Source organism: Mastomys coucha, unplaced genomic scaffold (assembly GCF_008632895.1).
Source record: "Mastomys coucha isolate ucsf_1 unplaced genomic scaffold, UCSF_Mcou_1 pScaffold20, whole genome shotgun sequence".
Taxonomy (NCBI): Eukaryota; Metazoa; Chordata; class Mammalia; order Rodentia; family Muridae; genus Mastomys; species Mastomys coucha.
The window spans coordinates 122467584-122472584 of NW_022196903.1; positions in this window are offsets into that span (position 1 = coordinate 122467584).

Genomic DNA, 5001 nt, shown 5'->3' on the forward strand with positions numbered 1-5001 from the left:
TACGCTCTGTTTCTGACATGCTATCTTGTAACTCCTCAAGTGCCCTCTGTCCCGAAGCTACAGAGGCGCGGCATTTCTCATCCTCCAGGCAAGAATTATCAAATGCCAAATGGACATCGTAACAAGCGCCACTAGCACAATTACCGCGGCTTCGGCTGCACTCTCTAACCTTGAGGAAGGGTCGGAGGAATTAAAACCAAACAGCATGCCTCTCAGAGCTTACCTTGTCCTGCAGTTCTGAATCCTCTCAGTGAACAGAGGGTCTCCTCGGCACCAGCAGTTGTAAGGCTCCCCAGGCATCCCGGGTTTTCGGTACCAGTTGTTGCCCACGCAGTCGTCTCGCCAGCAAGAAGACACGCAGACACTAGGATCCTTCTGCAGAAAGCATTTATTGCATCATGAAGAGGAAAAAGGACCGAGCCAATAATCGGCACTGCTTATATACACCATAGGGAGGCATGTCCGCCCATGTGGCTGTTTGCTCATCACCCCATGTGACACCCTGGGATGGGCTGTGACTTGGCGCCTTTTCACTCTATGCACATGCGCAAACAGTTGTTTACCAGGAGTCGACAGCAGATGTAGGCGCCATCTTGTCAAGGCGAATGCCTCTCCTGCTCTACCACTCTCCACATGAGGCAGAAGAAGGGCACTGATTTCCCCCCACCTCAATTAGCATCTGTCAGACCTCTCAGGTCTACTCCATTCAGCATCTTGTATTATTGTTTTTTAAGAAAATATGATTGCCTTTGACTCAGGTCTTTTGTCAAGTTCATATATATATATATATATATATATATATATGTGTGTGTGTGTGTGTGTGTGTGTGTGTGTGTGTACACACACATATGTTTTATATATATTTTTTTCCTGCACGAAAAGACTGGTAGAACATTTTTTTTCTTTTTTCTTTTGTTTTTTGTTTTTTGTTTTTTTTTTTGAGACAGGGTTTCTCTGTGTAGCCTTGGCTGTCCTAGAACTCACTCTGTAGACCAGAAATCTGCCTGCCTCTGCCTGCCTCTGCCTGCCTCTGCCTGCCTCCCAAGTGCTGGGATTAAAGGTATGTGCCACCACTGTCCAGCTAATTTGGTGGGTCCCTAATAGCTTCATGGTAAAGGCTAGTTGCCAGAAGGCTACTATGTGGTTAGAGCAGTGGCCTTTTAAATTTTACCCTTCTCCAGGGAGGGAAGAGGGGTGGAAACTGACTTAACTACTGATAAGTATCTAATAAACTTTGTTCCCACAATGAATTCTTCATAATCTTTCTTAACATTGTGGTTCAAGGAGGTTCAAGATTTATAGAAAGTTCTGTGTGTGTGTGTGTGTGTGTGTGTGTGTGTGTGTGTGTGTGTGCAGAGCAGTGTACCCAACTCCAAAGAGACTGACCAGAGCTTGTTTTATGTACATTTTCACTTCATTTATATTACTTTCAAATACTCTTCATAATAAATTGATAATAGTGTGTAAACTGTTTCCCTTAAGTTTCAGGAGTTAATTTTCTAGCAAACTACCACACTTTATAAGGGGAATATAGAAAGCCCTTTTTTTTGTAGTCAGTTGGTTAGGACTCTGTATCTTAGTTAGGATTTCTATTGCTGTGATAGAACACCATGACCAAAAGTAACTTTTTGGAGGAAAGGGTTTATTTCCAGATAACAGTTACTGAGGGAAATCAGGAAAGGAGCTCAAACAGGGCAGAAACAGGTCCAAGTCCATGAGTGGGCGCGGCTTACTGGCCTGCTCCTCATGGCTTTCTCAGTCTGCCTTCTCATAACACCCAGAACCATGAGTCCTACGGTGGGACTGTCTTCAGTAAACTGAGCACTCCCACATCAAGTATCAATTAAGACAAGGCACCATATGTTTTCCCAAGGGCCGGTCTAATAAAAGCATTCTCTCAAAGGAGATTCCCTCTTCTAAAAGGACTCTAGCTTGTGCCAAGCTGAGATAAAACTAACTTGTGGCTAGCATCTGAAGTATCTGAAGTGGGCACAGCTTTTTTTTTTTTTTTTTGGCAATAAACCTTATGATTCTTGAGTGTAAAGTTTAACACCAGCATTAGGTGATTAATAACTTAATTGGGCCATTAGATAACCAGTCAGTGTCCACAGTTGGTGAATTGGTTTCTGGTGTTGGAAAGAAATCCACTCATCACTAATTGTTGGGCTGATAGGATGGATCCAGCTCATGGAAATGTAGCTTGGGAAGAGAATGGGTGAGAGGATGGAGGGGAAGGAAGTGCTGGCTCCTGGGAAGAACTACTGGTTGACCTGATCCTGAGAAATGTGGCTCACGAGGCACCTGGGAAATGAAAATTAATGAAAAGCTGAACAACAGCCTTTGACTATTGTTATCTACAACAGTTAAGATGAGTGTTCTGAAAATGCTGGGCCAGTTCTTGATGTCAGAGCAAACTGAGATTTCAGTTGAATTCGATCACTAGTCCCAAAGCTGTCCACAGTGGAAAATTTGTGTTGTGACAGAAGGAAATGGTTCTGAGGCCTCTTGTAACCAAGAAAGTAGCAGGTGTGGGAGGATTAGCTGCTGCTGAAACCCACAGTGCACCACAAAATGGACAGAGCACCACAAAGAGTTGTATCATTGTGAATTTATATATTTATTTCTTAACTCTTTGAAACACGATCTATCTTCAGAGACTTGAATTGCTTGTCATACAGATCTTTTACTTGCTTGGCTAGAATCACACCATGATAGTTTATATTGTTTGTGAGTACTGTGAAGGGTGTCGTCTCCCTAATTTCATTCTCAGTCCATTTATCCTGTGAGTAGAGGAAGGCTACTGATTTGTTTGTGTTAATTTTATATCCGGACGCTTTGCTGAAGTTGTTTATCAGCTGTAAGAGTTCTTTGGTGGAGTTTTTGGGGTCATCGAAGCAAGAAGTTCCTAGGACCCAATGGGGTGGCATTAGCCAAAATACCCAACAAAAGGGAAATAGAACCTGTAGAGGCCATATCCAGTGGATAGGCATGGCCCCTGTTTGAGGGATGGGGCTGGCCACCCATCTCAAAATTTTTAACTTAGAATTGTTCCTGTCTAAAGGAAATGCAGGGACAAAGAGTAGAGCAGAGACTGAAGGAAAGGTCATCCAGATACAGCCCCACCTAGGGATCTATCCCATCTGCAGACACCAAAGCCAGACCCTGTTGCTGATGCCAAGAAGTACAAGCTGACAGGAGCCTGGAATAGCTGTCCTCTGAGAGGCTCTGCCAACACCTGACCAATATAGACACAGATACTCACAGCCAACCATCAGATTGAGCCTGAGAACCCCAATGGAATACTTAGGGGAAGGAATGAAGGAGCTGAAAGAGATTGCAACCCCATAAGAGGAATAAAACTATCAACTAACCAGTCCCTCCAGACTTGTAGGGACTAAACCACCAACCTAAGAGTACACATGGAGAGACTCATGGCTCCAGCTGCGTATATAGCAGATGATGGCCTTATTTGGCATCAGTGGGACAGGAGGCCCTTTGTCCTGTGGCAGCTTGATACCCCAGCATAGGGGGATGCTAGAGCAGGAGTGGGTGGGGAACACCCTCATATAGGCAGGGGGGAAGAAGGATGGGATGGGATGGAAGATTTGTGGAGGGGAAACTGGGAAGAGGGACAACATTTGAAATGCAAATAAATGAAATAACCAATACAAAAAAAAGAAAAAAGAAACAGGAACTAACTCTAGCACAGACTGATCTGGCACTCATCAGGTAGCCCAGGCTGGCCTCCATCATGCAACAATCCTCTTGTTTCAGCTTCTCAAACACCAGAATTACAGCTATGAGTGGTCAGGAGTGGCTTGTATTTTTACAGCAAAATATTTCTGAGGAGATTTTAATAAAACAGATTGTGTAAGTAAATAATTCAAGAACAGTGTGTGTGTGTGTGTCTGTGTGTGCAAGTCAGAAATTGAAACTGGTATCTTCCTCAATCACTCAGTTGAACACATTGTTTTCCAAGGCTCTGCCACTGAAGCTGGGGATCATATATTTGTTTGTATTGCCTTACTAGCAAACCCTAGGGATCTTCTGTCTTACCACCATAATACTAAAATTAAACAAAAACATCTAGGAAAAAGAAAATTATGAGCAACTATTTCTGATAAACATAGTTATACAAACTCTCTGTAGAATAGCAGTAAGGCAAATTCAATAATATATTAAAATGATTTTTTAGTATTTGGATCATTTTTTCTTCTAAGGCAGAGACTGGCTGCGGCCTCCGTGGCCTGACACTTGGTCAGGGCTCTTTGTTTTTTCTGTCTGGACCTAGGTTTGAGTTCCTTCTCTGTCCTTGTAGTACCCCATTTGAACAAGAATCTCTGTAAATTGGCACAGTAAAAATTCTCTGCCTGAAGTTATTCTTCACCTTTAGAAATAACCCTTGAAAATCAGATTAACCAGACATCCTTTCTCTTTTTGATTTTCTGTTCACAGATTTTCACCCACTCCTTGGTCATAAATCTCCACCTGTTCTTACATACTCTCTGTCTTGTAAGATCTTGTATCTATCACAGTGGATCCTCTTTATAAAGTCTGGTTTATTGTTCCCCACAGTATTTAGAAACAGTTGCTGCAGTTTTCGGTTTGTCTAGCTGAAGGGACTCTAACACTTCCTTATTCCCACTTCCTGCTTCCAGTTTTTGCGGCATGTAGTGTCTGACCAGCGGATCTACATGGGTCGTGCTTAACTTCGAACTGGAGGTTGGACCAGACCTGTGGAAATAAACGGGTTGAGGACGCTAAGTAAATGTATCAAAGCATGCTTCACTTGGGGTGAAATGGGTTTTTATATTCAGGCAGCTAAGTGAAACCACAATATCCAAACATAGCACATGCATAACATAAACATGACAGCAGACACAGAGACGCCAGTTTTCAGTGGCATCACATCCCAGGCAGTCTGTTTAAGCTAAGCAAGGACTTCAAACAGGAGTCTTAGCAGAAGTTAGCTGTGAATCTTTGATTTCAGGAGGAGCTGCA